This window comes from Plutella xylostella, chromosome 20 (assembly GCF_932276165.1).
Source record: "Plutella xylostella chromosome 20, ilPluXylo3.1, whole genome shotgun sequence".
Taxonomy (NCBI): domain Eukaryota; kingdom Metazoa; phylum Arthropoda; class Insecta; order Lepidoptera; family Plutellidae; genus Plutella; species Plutella xylostella.
Genome location: NC_064000.1, coordinates 1,856,776 through 1,873,032, shown reverse-complemented (window position 1 = coordinate 1,873,032; position 16,257 = coordinate 1,856,776). Strand labels below are relative to the sequence as shown.

Below are 16,257 nucleotides of genomic sequence, written 5' to 3'. Positions count from 1 at the left end.
GTACCGGTAACTTGATTAGGTATCGCTCACTGAGAAATTTAAAACCGTGAAATGCTCTAGCGCACTCGCTGAAAGATAAACAGCAGGTTACCGGTACGGGTAGATACAGGTAACCAGTATCTCTATGTAAGCACCCTAATGGTGATATACATTGGTTCAGTGCCTGGACGCAGTAAGGCAGATTTCACGACACAGTCGCATTGGACTTGGTTGAAAATAGCGTCCAAGCGGGATCAGTACCAACATAGTACTCTACTGGGTCCAGTCACTGAACCAATATAAACTATCTCTAATAACAAGCACTATTCCTGCCATCATTACTCCGCATTCTTAAGTTTGTGTTAGTTCCTAGTGGTTAATAGGGTTTCCTCTGCCTCTGCAGCCATTCGCCACGCAAAATATGATCGCTGATAGTCACAAATTAAATTCTAACTAGATCCTAACCAACAACAAAAACGCTTCTCACCTACAAATTTTCAGTGAGAGCAACAACTATGAAAGTTTTCGAATTCGTTGAAGCTGACTACCTAAGATCTGTCAAACATGTAACTCGTACTACCAAAAAGCTATAATTTACACGTAAACTTATTTCGTTTTTTAAAACTACGATTTGAAATAACTCATACTACCAATTTTAGTTTATGATAGTTTCCGCTAGAGGCGCTGCTTGTAAATGTATGGAAGAAAACTGAAACTATAAACGTTGTGTCAACTATCAACAACCTATACTAGACGTACAGATTAGATTTGAGAGGACGTAAGTTCCAGTCGTGGCATGTACCAAATGAATTTCTTTCAAATTAAGTACCTACCTACCTACGAGATAAGGATAAGGAATCCTGAATTTTATCCGAATACGGCTCGCATTCTATCTACGGGAGTACTGGGAACATCCTTTTGTGCACCCTATTCTTCTAGGTACAGCCTGCAAAGAAACTTTACCTGTCTTAGAATGACATAGCTACTGAGAGGTGGTCAGATTTCCTTGCAGCCCACTGTACCAATTTATTTAACAGCTGCGCTCTTAATATTAAACTCAATAGCCCCGTACATATTCATAATTTTACATGAAGCACCATATTTAAGCGAATTACATCCGATGCTCAGCACTTGGGACTTGACGCAAATTGTCGCAAATTACATTATTATTACAACGTATTGTTGACGGAGACAGGGCTTAGGCATGTTTAGGAGTGGAACTAAATCACACATGTATACGTATACATCCTAATCCTCCTAATATTATAAATGTGAAATTAACTCTGTCTGTCTGTCTGTCTGTTACTCTTTCACGCCCAAACTACTTTACGGATTTGGATGAAATTTGGTATACAGGTCTAGACCCTGAGCAAGAACATAGGCTACTTTTTACCCCGCTCACGGGAAAACTTTTTAAGGCAAATGGAAGCTCGCGGGAACAGCTAGTAACATAATTATAGGTATAGCACATGGTATTTTATGTTTTTATTAAAAAGTATTTGAAATAAGCTAAACAATAATACCAAAACCGTATCTGTACGTCGAGGCAGTCAAGAATTGAAGTTCAACACACACACACACCTACGTACGCAACGGACGCATCGCATTCAGTATTGTTTGTATAGAAATTCCCACCAGTTGCGTCCAATTCATCGGTATTGCCGACGATGCCGTTTCTCCATACATTTATGAAACCGTTTGGTCCGATACGTACGATACCAATAGGTGGACCCTTAGCTATAAACTCACGACTGTATAGTAACGAACCGCATACTTGAGCACTTCACCGTCAATGTAATCGTAAGCGTATTATTTTTTGTATTTTACCTTGGTACCTATTCTATTCTCTGTGGGGGTGTATGTACCTGCACCTGGCTCTCTCGAATGGAACCTTTGTGCATATCCCCAAGGTCTAAACTGCCTTCCTAAGCTTGGACCATTTCCCACCACGCTGGTCCACTACGGGTTGGTGAGTTCACATATCTAGATGTGCTAAATCTAGATATGCAGGTTTCCTCACGATGTTTTCCTTCACCGTAAGAGCGATGGTACACGTTGTACTTAAATTCAAAGAACTCATTGGTACATGTCAGCGCCGGGATTCAAACCCGCATCTCTTGCTTGAGAAGCGGGCGCTTACCCGACTGAGCTACCACCGCTCTGTGCCTACACCATGATTAAATTTTTAATGCATAAGTAGTCAAAGAATCAACTTTCTAAAAAAAAGTACATTGCAAGCTAGTATTTTCCAGTATTTTCGTAGTTAAAAGACAATATTCTTCAAAGTTTATTTGAAAAGTCTCAAGAAATAACCAACTCTACAATTTCTAAGTCTGAAACCATTTCATATTCTGTACAGTCTGGGTAAGATAATAAATTCTAGACTTTATCTTAGTCCCCGCTGGTCTAGATTAGAAAGTTTAATTGGATTGATGTTGGTAGTTTCCACTATCTGCCAGATGGGTGATCGTTCAACAGATACGAATAGGAGGAGGAGAAATTCTTGAATAATATTTAAGGAGCAAATGCTACTCGTGTTACTTTATTTTGATAACGACGTAAAGAAAAAAATATTTGTCGCACTGACAACGCTATGAATCAAATCACATCCAATATCCAATGATATTTTTGACACCAATAGGTACGCGGGTTTACAAGAAATAAACAGTAGGTTTTTAAAACATTCCACCCTGTATACTGGGTGTTGCAAAAAGGGAAAGTATACAAAGCCAAAAGGAGGTGACTCATTTTCAGGGGTTCAGTGTGAACAACTTTTCATTCGGAAATCCTCGATATACCTATATATATCGAGATATTCTCAATTTCAGGTGTAAAAAGCCCATATCATATCCTAATTACATTTACATATATATTGAGAATTTCCAAATGACAAAAAGTTTGAAAAATTAAAAATGAAGTTTCCACAGAAACTTTGTTGGTCACGTGACCTTTTACAATGGAGAATTAATATTTTTTTCGCAAATTTTGACATTCTGATTTTATTTTCGGGCTTAGATATAACATGCTGCACACGTAGGTTTCGGCTTATTATACCCTTTTTGCAACAACGTGTGGAGTATAACAAGATCATTGTAATTAGTCGAGTGAAACTAAGCTATTTGCATAGTAATCAAAGGTAATATTGTTGCATTACAAATTAGAATCGAACGTTCCTTAGTCTTGTCATGACAAATCACGCCTAATGGACATTGGATTAGGGTTAATATTTACAAGACAGTTATTGTCAGTATTAACCTTTGTTGGCTTAAAATTTATGAAGAGGTTTGTAGTGATGAGCTATTGCGTGTATAACGTTTTATAACGTAAATGGTTACGAAATACTACGACACGAACGTTTTAACTATAGCCATCTAAACAATTTCAAAAGTTTAGTCATAAAAATATTAAAATTGTCTTATTACTTTATGCGATGACCATAAGGCATTTTTATGTTAGAATGCTAAATGCATAAACAACTTTATAAATGCCTGTCTTCGTGTCATCTGATAGATAAAACGTTTTTTTAAATAACTTAACATTGTGAAATTCTGAGATGAGCCGCTTTTGTTCTGAGGTTGCGATAAGTCCGAATTAAAAGATTTAAACCAGTTAATCAATTTCTAATATCGGTTCCGATTACAGAATACCGAAACCCTTAATGTTTCTATTAACTATTGCGGTTCGAATCCACTTCAGTGTTTAATATAAGCACTAGTGTTTGGCAAGATTCCATATAATCTGGTGATATTAGCCGCAATATCGGGAGCTGCTGAAAGCTGTCGCGGCGAAACAGCTGGGAAACGCAGCTTTTGTCTATATCTGGAATCGGTTTTTTTATATAATTGTATGACAAATAAACTACAGTGTTTTAATTTACTATTTGCAACTCAAAATGATAAAACATTATTTTAGAGAGACGTAATTAGCGTCATTAATGATATTTTTAATAGATCTAGATGGAGTGTTGATTGTAAAAGAAACGTCTCGACAAATTACATCTTATAATTTCTACCACTGATCTCTTACTTTGAATTAATTCGGTTTGAAGTTATTATTTATTGGTACAATGGTTGTCATTAGGTTGCAATGTGCCAATTTCTCCATAGTCGGTTAGAGCATAACCAGGGAGTAGTGGTTGACTTTCGACACATCAGTCATGAATTTTATATGGAGATGACGTTTAATTTATATATATTTATACTGTCGGTTAGATAACCGACTATGGAGAAATTGGCACATTTCAACCTAATGACAACCATTGTACCAATAAATAATAACTTCAAACCGAATAAACTAACTTTTTTGCTCTATTTCTGTATGTGACACACAACACAATCTTGTTCGTATATCGTTGATCTAAGAGTGCCAAATACATTTTCATAATCATCGTTTTATGCAGTCGATACGACTCCGCCAGCCTCATTTGTCACATATTGCACGTTGCGAAAATAGTTGAAACAAAATAATAATTGATCACGTCGATTTATTTATCAGGCACGGATGTAATTGTATCATATTTTATGTATCACGCTGCATATACATTGATTATTTCATTCATGTATATTCCACTATGTAGTATTAGTGGTATGATTATTTATGCGCACGTCTGGATTGAGAGATGATTTTAGTTTTGCGCTCGGTGTTATTATGGTTATACTTAATGTTTTTAATAAATTCACAATATTTGTAAGTACCAAATTTTCTGTTTAATTGTCAATTGTTCTATGTTGTTTCATTACTTTATAATATTTTCTCCACTGATCTTTAATCTATTGAATCCCGTGAAATCAGACACAATAAAGGTTGGTTGGAAGAAATTGCTTCTTGGCAATAAGCCCGCCTTTGTATATACTACATACTTTTAAGTCCATTTTTGTAACTGTTTATTTTAGTATGCAATAAAGTTTTTATAAATAAATAAAAAAACATATTATGTCTCGCCTCTAGCGCTATATGAGCTATATCGCGCTTTCGGAAGCTCACAGATTAAGGATTGTTGATTGCTAATGTGCGATGGTGGGGCGATAGCGGAAGTCATCTACTGAGGTAGACGGGAGGTGTAACAGCAGCACCCGTCTACTTCAACGATTATCTCGCACACGTGACCCAAACGTAGAATCCTAACTAATATTATAAATGGGAAAGTAACTGGGTCTGTCTGTCTATCTGTTTGACTTTCTGTCTGTCTGTCTGTTACTCGTTCACGCCACAACTACCGAACGGATTATAACGAAATTTGGTATACAAATGGGCTAGACCCTGAGAAAGAACATAGGCTACTTTTTATCCCGGAATTTAAAGCAAAGCGTAGCTCGCGAGAACAGCTAGTATCTATATAATATGCCAAACATATTCATATCTGCGAGCCCTCATCCGAGGCCAGCTCGTCCATAATTAAATACCTAAATATATCTCATAATTAGTCTGAGACAAGAGACGTTGTCTCTCTCTAACTCACTCCCGCATCTGAAGATCAAAGGACAGATCGTACCCACTGGATATAGACGTAGGGATGGGACGAAGACGTGGTATGTAATGAAATATAAAATTTCTTCACTATGTACCTACTTAGCTTTGAAGGTTTGACACATGTGATTTTTTGGTTCGTTAGTTCAACTGCCACAGTTCAACTTCACATATCATATTGTAAATATATCAACTTCAATTGGTTTGTTATCAATCCTTAGTCGTCAACTGATGGACGTTGACCTCTCCCGAGGAGCGACACAACTGTCGTCGGTCTTCCTCATCCAACCACTACCGGCTAGCGTATATACGTCCGGCATGCGTCTAATATTTTTCAGTGCTTGAAATTTTTCAGTAAATTTTAAGTATGATAGTTTTTCTCTTAAATTTTTGCATGTTTCACACTCACATGCCTACTGCACACATCAAAGGGACTGGACAAAGAGCGGTCAGAGAGACGCGGAGTTTTCAACAAATTGCGAGGGATTCAGATTAACTATACACATTGTATAGTTGTACATATAAAGTGTACTTATCTCGGATCAGATAAGCCGCGGTATGAGTTGCCGAATAGTTGTATAAATGTTTCAATTGTAGAGTTATTTGGGGGCCAAGTTGGAAATTTAAATGTCAATACAAATTATTCATCGGTACATATTTTATTTTCTACTTGTAATTTTAAATAACTGAAAATTATTCAAAGTCTTTGTATACTCGCATTCTTGATTTTCACAACCAGGAGCCCTATCACGAAGACAAAACTAAATAACATTTACGAATTCATTAGTGTCACTTTTAGTACATTTTGAATCCGAAAATCGTTATCAAAACAAGTTCACGATAGGTATACAGATACACGTTATTTTTACTCATGTTTCGTAATGCTTGTTTCACGAATTTTATAACAGCAAGTTAGTGTTATTCGAATAATGACAGACAGACAGACGGGGTGTTTCGTTTCAGACATCTTCGTCTATGCCACTTAAACGAATTTGTCGCGTTGCCAGAAGAGCTTTAATTAGATAATTTACTATGTCTTGTCGCATAGCTTTTAGGTATTATAAAATAAAATAAATAAAGACTAACATTTTGATGGAGTGGGATAAGAAAAAACGGAAAATATACAAAAATAACAAGTTCGATAATATAATTACTACCGACATTAAAAATCATCATTATCATCATCATCATCATCAGTCAACCTTTCAACCATAAAAAGTTTGATCATCATCATCATCAGCCTATAGCAGTCCACTGCTGGACGTAGGCCTCACCTAAAGCACGCCACCGGATGCGATCTTTAGCTTTTCGATATAAAAAGTTTGATATCTAACTGTAAGTCTTAGTTTATTTCAAAAAGTTATTCAGTTTGAAATTAGATAGTGTTTACATTTTTCGTAGGTATATCGTTCCATTTAGGTACATGCTGTATATTGTCGAAAGTCAACGGCATGGAATACGATAAAATATACAAAAGGTCTTTGTAAATAAGGGAGATGACAGATTTAGCACCTATTATTTTGTTTAGAAACCCTTTTTATGGACATTTTACTGAAATACAGCAAAATACTTTAAATAGTAAAATACCGTCACCAAATGGCCCCAATTTTTTAAACATTTTATTTAAAATTTTAAATAATATTTTTTGGAGTCTAACAACCCGCACTAGGCCAGCGTGGTGGACTAGGCCTAAAACCCTTCTTTCGTTGGAAGGAGACAGGTGCCCCAGCAGTGGGGACGTGATGGGTCGTGATGATGTCATAATATTTACGTTTTTGTTGAGTGTATTAGTTAGGTATATTAAAAAAAAAACTTATTTTATACAGGATGTTGAAAAATTGGTATACTAAGCCGAAACCTACATGTGCAGCATGTTATATCTAAGCCCGAAACTGAAATCAGAATTTGGAAAATCGCGAAAAAAAAATTCATTTTCCATAGTAAAAAGTCACGTGACCAAAAAAGTTTCTATGGAAAATGAATTTTTTTTTTCGCGAATTTTCAAATTCTGATTTCAGTTTCGGGCTTAGATATAACATGCTGCACATGTAGGTTTCGGCTTAGTATACCCTTTTTGCCACACCCTGTATAAATATCCAATATCAAAACTCCAATACTACAAAATTACGAGGAAGAAACAGTTTATCGTATGATATCATCGATAATAACTGCAAACGTAGAATCGTTTTGAAATGAAAAGGTCGATTGCATCCGATTCTCTCTCTATCGATGTCATCAATCATCACCTCATCAAATATATCATATGGCATTATCTCGAACGAAATGCATTCACGATTATGTCTTGAATATTATGTGGGTAAATTGAGGGAGTACTTATGACACTTTATGATTGTGTTTTACCCATTTTACAAGAGTACTTATTACTTCCATGGTTTTACCCGATTGAGTCATTGCCTGCTTGTTATCAAATAATTATTTGAATCCTATACTTGGAATGGTTTTGAAAACTATAAAGGTACATAAAAAGCCTTGGATGATAATTTTATATGCTACGGCGCCGCGTAGCAGGTCCAGCTACGCCGCGCCTACGCCGTAGCAATTATGTCGTAGCACTATTCTACGAACACAATTTTTCTTTTCCATCGTATTTTCAGATTTAAATATCGTACTTAGGTAGTTTTTTTAGCTCTATGAAAGTTTAATAAAGTTTTATAACATAGAACATAAATGTAAGCAAGTGACTTATACACATAAATATTTTTTAAAACAATACGTCTGTTTCAGTAGCTTAGCTGCAAGCTCTCTTTCACTTAAATATTTTTTACAGTCAAGACTCCATAATGCCAGTGCTTATCCTAACTAATATTATAAATGCGAAGTAACTGTGTCTGTCTGTTACTCTTTCACGCCAAAACTACTGAACGGATTTGGATGAAATTTGGTATACATATGGTCTAGACCCTGAGAAAGAACATAGGCTACTTTATATCCCGGAATTCAAACGGGAAAACTTTTTAAGGCGAATAAAAGCTCGCGGGAACATTTAGTTAATCATAAATAATGATATTATTATGAAGTGTAATCACTATAAAACGCCTCGTATGAGACCGCGTCCCGTCATTGTCGTTCGGGCCAGCTCATACCATTTTGTGCCATAATAAGGAAGAATGATAAAGAATATTATCCAGAATTGCGTGCTTGCGAGAAATGAGGTGGTGATTACTACATTATTTGTATTGTAAGTTTAATCGAGTTCATTTATATGGATTATACTTTCTTTTGTTAGTAAAAAAAAAGTAGATTACGATAAGAAATAACCCTTTATAAAAATAATAATACTATAACGCTCACTAGCAATGAAAAAAAACCTTCACTAAGGGATCCTAATTGAATCAAACATTTAATAAAATAAGAAAATTGGTGTGTAATGTAATGTAATGTGAGTGTACTAGTCTATTACTATCACTGCTATACTTATGCAACACCTACGTCTGAGTAAAGCCACCCCTTCTATCTATGGTAAATCAAATGCATATTTTATTTCACTTCCCCCCCTCTACGGAGGTACTATTCTTTATCAATCGACACGCCAAGGCCGCATCCGGTGTTGCCAGCCGTACTGCCGTAAACTGCCCTCGCATACAGGCTGTTGAAAAAATTTATACTTGCTTTTCCATAATAAGAAGTCATGTGACCAAACAAAGTTTCTATGGAGAATATATATTTTTTAGCGAATTTTCTGAAGTGGTCATTTTTATATTGAACTTTTCCAGTCTTCTTAGCGGAGTTAATGGGGCGCGACTGGTTGGTGGAGACTGAGTGACGCTATTTGTCACGTCCTGACTCCATCCTTAGGCTGCCTGTCCACCAGACTTTGCTATTTCAACGGTCGATTATTGCCTCGCTCACCGCTCCGCTAGCTTGCTCCACTCTGGTAGACAGGCAGCCTTATATTGAATGAATGAATGAATTGAGACGGCTGAATGGTGTAGTGGTTAGTGACCCTGACTGCTATGCCGAAGGTCCCGGGTTCGATTCCCGGATGGGGATTATACTTAGTATGTATCTATCTATGTATTTGTGTAGATATATCCGCTGTCCGACATCCATAACACATGTTCTGCATTGCTTGGGGTCGAATGGCCGTGTGTGAAATGTTCCCACATATTGTTACATATTATTATTATTGGTTGATTTTACCGAACCACCGCTCTTTACCCCACTGTGCGCTAGTAGAGCGGCAGCCTTACACACAAATCAGTGAGTTCATTTTCCAATCCAATGCTAGTAAAGTAATTATACTCATCAAACAGAGGCTCGATTCATGTATTCCATGAAGAGTTGCCTTCATTACTACGCAATTAATGACATCAATGCCGACGACTCATCTCATTAAAACCGATTAGTGCGGGTGATTTTTGGCAAAGTTAGCGGTTATTCACACTGTTACGGTAATAACGGCGTGGTTATTTCTGCTAAAACCTTTCATAAAGTAAATTACTCATATACTTAAGTAAATTAATAAATTACATTTATTTACGAGAAACAAAACAAACTAGACTAGTAACAGAAAAAGTATAGATATAGATACATTTATTTGTGCTCACGACATATTTATGACAGAGATGAGAATGTTGAGATGGATGTGTGGTGTGACAAGAAAAGATAGAATGCGAAATGAGTATATAAGGGGAAGTATGAAAGTGGCTCCTATAGTGGAGAAGTTGAAAAGCCATCGCCTTTCTTGGTTTGTTACAAAGAAAGTGTTGGAAATGAGACCTGAAGAAAGGCGTAAGAGAGGAAGACCAAGAAAGACGTGGCTACAATCAAGCCAAGTGAAAGAAAATATGAGAGAGTGTGGAATGAATGAGGATAGGGTAAAATGACGTGACATGACGCACAAAGCCGACCCTAAATAAGGAAAAGGCTAGGAAGAAGAAAAGGAAGATTTATGCTCACGACCGTAATCACCGAAGGGTGAGTTAAAGGTGACTCGCAAGCGAGCCATCCGATTTTTGCTGTTTTATTATATTCACGTGTTTGGTCGCGACGAGCCGTATCGCCGTAGGATACAATATCAAGTACCTACACAGATAAGTGTAAGTAGGTTGGTTTGAAGTTTTTATTAGTTGAATGCATCTTAGTGTATTAGTTCCTGTAACCGCCACTAGATGTCACTTTCCCATTTCTACATCGCGGTATTAAGAGTTTTTTGGTTTTTCTTATAAGATTATTGTGGATCTATATTAGAGTTTAGTTTTCCGTGGCCAACCTCGTTTTAATTCTTACCAAGGTAATCCTCTGAAAGATCACGTGAAGAAGTGGGTGTGGTTGCCATAACTTGACACAAAGTATGTTAATCACAGAACATAGAAGGAAGTGCCTAAAAGTAACATTTCAACAACAACAGCTAACTCACCCACATTTGCATGGGCAATTTATAGTCCTCTCAATTTGTCCACCGTGCCAGTATATTGGGCAGCGGAACGCAGTCATGCGTGTGTATTGAATGTTTAAACTGCCCATACACGTCCCTACCAGCGGGGAAATGACGTGAAATCCATGCTGGCCAGAACGGCCATACTAGTGCCATAAACACATTCAAATGGACTCATCAAAAACAGCATTACTTACTTATTTGTTTTCCACTAACATAATAATATCAGAGACATTTATTAAAACGCGGCGGCACAACTAACTTATAACACATCTTTTCATCAATCGAGAATTTAGATGATTCACAAAAGTATATTTTGTATAATTTCAAGAAGAAGATGAAACCTAGTCAAAGAATAACAAAAGATTAGTTGTTTTATCAAGTTATTCAACTCAATTTGAGCCGCCAAATTAGATTTTGCTCAAACATTTGAACAGTCCGATGATTTCCTTCAACACTGACGCTGCGTTTATCGGAAATTTTATCTTAAAATAACAATGGAATTACAAAGGAAAGTAGAAAATTAATAAGTACTTAAGTTAGTTTGAGCCGCCGTTACTGAGCCGATGGTCCCGGGTTCGATTCCCGGCTGGGGCAGATATTTGTTTAAACACAGATATTTGTTCTCGGGTCTTGGATGTGCCCGTAAAATGGCAATAGGCCCGCCCCCTATTACATTGGGACTAACATAACACTCTGGCGAAAAGTGGGTGCAGCAATGCACCTCTGCCTACCCCGCAAGGGAGTACATTAGTACAAGGCGTGAGTGCGTGTGTGTGTGTTACTTAAGTTATACACTCACGAGCAATGAAAAAGTTTCACCTGCCATTGTCGCTTCATATGTCTCTGGAACCTTTTTATTTCTCGTGAGTGTATTACAAACAAGGACACATTGAGCAGAGGGTACACCCGAGGCCGCGTTGTTCTATGCAAGGACCAGTGCAGCGAGCACTGGATTCGATACTATTTTCGAATCTACACGAAGGGTCACTTTTACCAAAGGCTAAACGTATTTAAATCAAATTTTAAATTCATTTTGTACTAACTGACAGACGTATGACAGTCTACTTAATACGTTTAGCGTTTGGTGAAATTCCACCTAACATATGGAAAAAACAAATGTCACTTTTGGAACTAACTTTGCCTTACATTTTGACAGTGACAGTTGAAGATACGCAACGTTAACGGAGGTTGAAACTTGTGCTCGCTACTATGATTACAAAGGTCAATGATTGACACTTATTCCACAAACTCCGACATTTTGCGATTCGCCAGCAGAAACTTGTAACAGTAATAAAGATAACAATTATACTTCTGAATGCCTCGTAAAATTGTTTTGTCGCAATATCGTCACGTTTCATAAAGGCTGATCATGACCAAGGTTAACCCGGTTAAGAAAACATTTATACGACAGATAGTCTGGATATTTAACGAACCGCATAGGCATAAGCCCCGTAAAATGCCCCGCCGTTCTTTTTTCCACAGCTGGCGCGTCATAAGACGTCAAATAAATGTCATCTATACTTTTTACTTTCAGGTGACGTCATTGTTACGTCACGTCGACATTAACACGTCGACATTAATTGGACAAGGTTCCTGAACAATAGCAATTTACGGGGCTTATCATTGAACTAATATTACAAGTATATTAGGTATACTTCAATGGAGTTTATACTGTGGATTTCAATGAAGTTCATTGTATGTGCGGTCATCGCATAAACCCTTACACTTCTGTAGGTACCTTTTCATAGAATAGATTCAAAAAGTGTCAGTTACATAATTGGTTGTTGAACACTCATTGTTAATGTGATTTTTTTATTTCCACAAGGTAATAAGTGGTAATAGATATATTATATGTAGGTACACTCGTACATACTAATTATTATCTGAACATGCAGCTCAATAGTATATTCGTTGTAAGCTGTGCCTACTTACTCTTAATTTTCAATTCAAAGTACCAACATAAATGTCTTTTAGTAGGTACATTGAATTGAATAATCGTGTTTCGGAAACCGTCCGTAAATATTGTAAACGTTAGCTTTTTTCCTGCGGGCAAAAAGCTCTTAGGTTTTATTGGATGGTAAATAGAGATAAATCGAGGTCTCCGCTATTGCGTCTAGCACAGTTAACTCTGATTAATGCAAAATGAAGTTTTTATGAAGCTGTAATTTTGTTTTATTACTGTATTGACTTTAAAATGTAATTTGGAGTGTAGTAACATTATATTTCTTTTTTAAAATAAGTTTTGATGAAGCATAGCTAGATTAGAGCTCTCGAGATCTTGATAAGTCCAAGACACACAGCTTCACAAAGACATACAGTCAATTGGTACAATATCGTACCCTGTCCTAAATAGTTTATTTGCTGTAGAAACTATGAAAAAATATATTTCTGTAACCGCATAACACAATAGTGGTAAATTACGAAATGTCTGCCAAATTGTACATTTGAAACTACCACATCCCGTAGTAGGGCCGAGATATAAAGCCCTAAAAATCAGTGATATTTCGGCCCATTGTGAGCAGAATGTCATTTGACGCCGGTAGAATTTTGATTGACGACCGCCCAACTTTATAAGACCTCTGCGATTCAGGAAATATAGTAAGAAAAGCTCACGAAATGAGGCCGGGGACGGGTCATGATACGTGGTCGTTCTCTGGCGGCATTTGTCCATCAAAATCCTTTTTCTAGTCATAAAATGACACATCTTTCGATATGTCCCGAAAGTGTTGGAGGTCCTGGTTTTTTTATGAAAGTTACATTTTAGGACACCCCTCGGGACAGGGATACGCGATAAAATAAAGTTTTATCACGTCCGCGATGTTTCTTTGTGTGCTCGGAACGGTCAACATAGTGTAATATGTGGATTTATTTATCAATCAAACTGAACTACTTTATATTTTCACAAGTAAGTGGCATCGAAATATTTTTTTCAGATGTAATCCTACTGTAATACATTTCGCGGGATGTGGATAATATACTTTCGCAGGGTATCCACATCGTAATTAATCGTAAGCTACATAGGTATACATCAGAGTCAATTTTATTAACACAAACTATCCATTCATAAAAATATGCAGCGAAAATCTGCAACTTCGTTTTAAAGTTTTCGTCCATTTTGGGCATAACAGTTGTGACATTTAATTACAATAAGATTTTCTTACATACTATTGATTTAAGAAATCCTTAGATAACCTTTACATACTTGTATTTTTATTATAAACAAACTACGAACCACTTAACGTGAATATCAATCAATCAATGATCAGTGAATGTCGACAGAATACAAATGATCACGTTAGAACCGAATCACAAAGTTCAAAAGTAATTCTAGAAACTGCTGATGAATAAAACACCTGGCTGTCTAGACGAAAATAGATTGATTGTATTGTACGTAGGTACTGACAAAAGGTTCGACGAAGGATTTCTTATAAAATGTTTTTTTTCCTCTTAGAATTCGAATTTGGACCATTTGATTTGGATCGCGACCTATCACGTGAGTACAAATTTACAGCGAAAAGCGGGTGGCTCGCTTGCGAAACGCTTGCTCTGACTACAGCTTCGTTGATTACAGTCATAAGCATAATTAGTATAATGCCTCCTGGCTGGTATAAAATGCTTTTAGCATTAAGTTCACTTTTTGTCACTTATATTTCATATTTGTGCAATAAAGTATCAAATAAATAAATATGTGTATATACCTATAGTTTGCAACTAAAACCAATATAACGATACGAATATTATTGTGAGCTTCACATTATGTCAACGATAGATAACCTAAACAACCTCAAAAACATCCGACTTTTAACACCGGGGCTAGCGTGGAGCGTAATTAAGACGTGACAAAAGTTTTGCATCGCGCTCACTCACATCGCGCAGCCTCAAGAGAGAGCGCGACGGAGATCTTTTGTCACATCTTAATTGCGTCCCGTGCTAGCCCTTCTGAAGTCTTGAAACTTTTGAACCGCAGGTAGGTACCTCACTGCGTGCGATCCTAACAATAAGAAATAATAAATAACAATAATCTTAACAATAAGATAGCAATCGTTGCAGCCTAAATGATGGTTAATCACAAAACTTACGAATGTTAAGCTTATTAATACTTCTACTTCTACTAACAATGCTTGACTTACTAATGTTTCTTGATCACGCAATTTTAAGGGTACAATTTTATCAGTGAGCGAAGCCAAAGCTAGTCTGATATACTGAACGACTTTTACTTTAGGGCCAACGCTGAAATGAAGATAAAAAAGATACTCAAGAAAATTTGGCTAAGGAGGTAACACAGTAGATATTTGTTTAAACACAGATATTTGTTCTCGGGTCTTGGATGTGCCCGTAAAATGGCAATAGGCCCGCCCCCTATTACATTGGGACTAACATAACACTCTGGCGAAAAGTGGGTGCAGCAACGCACCTCTGCCTACCCCGTAAGGGAGTACATTAGTACAAGGCGTGAGTGCGTGTAACACAGAACGTTAGTACGGGGGAAACAGAAAAAAATATGTTTTTCAAGGTTTCGTATACTCTCAGGTAGAGCTCACTTTTAATAGTTCACCTGTATTTTGTTAGTAACATAATAGAATAAAAAAGTATATTATAATTATGTATTATATTATTTATATGGAGTTCAAAGTTAGGCATTCGTTGACCGGACAGGAGTGCTTGTGATTACTTACTGACTGTAGTGACAAATGGTCTGGAACACGTCTGGAACGGTTTCTATAAATGTACATATTTACAAGATATACGAGTAGCTCCAATGAGGAATCTGGCTCCCTATCGCGACCTTGCGTCAACAACGGTTTATTGAATTTGACACTAATTACTTCGTAAATTTTACCTCGTTTCTACTTTGCTATACCGCTCCTGATCTTTGCTCATATCATAGTTCTTTCGAGTATACTGTCAGTTTCACATTATGCAGAACTTGAATATGTATTGGATCGCTTTCATTGGTTGAATTATCCAGTAAACTTAAGTTCACGCTTAAGCATATTTCCTCAAGTGAGAAACCGGACCACAAGGTGTTAGCATCCACATTACACTGGCCCGATATGTGTAGAAATGAAAGAAAGATGGCGGCCGACTAACGAGCCCGCCGCGGTCGGAATACAAATGCCTCTTGATGATTGCAGACAGAGCCGGCAGTGGAGCGGCCTGCGACCGATATTTTTGAATATAAGTAAAAAAAAAAACCCCTTTGAGCCCCCCCTTATCCGAACGGAGTGTAGTTTGTAAAAAAATTACGTTCATCAGAAATTTTTATATTTATACGATGAATAAAAATATTTGACTTTGACTTTGAATTAGTACGGTTACAAGATTTGTAACTTTATTCATTGGTAAAATGGTTGTCATTAGGTTGAACTTTAAACGGTTTAACAATAATCAAAATGTGGATAGTTTTTTTG

The 16,257-nt window shown here is 36.7% G+C and overlaps 1 protein-coding gene across 1 annotated transcript in view; it reads right to left on the bottom strand.

Annotated features, from left to right (window-relative positions):
* Window positions 1-16,257, bottom strand: part of LOC105392252 (KH domain-containing, RNA-binding, signal transduction-associated protein 2) — a 227,335-nt gene that overhangs the window by 144,250 nt on the left and 66,828 nt on the right. The gene's annotated exons all lie outside the window — the stretch shown is intronic.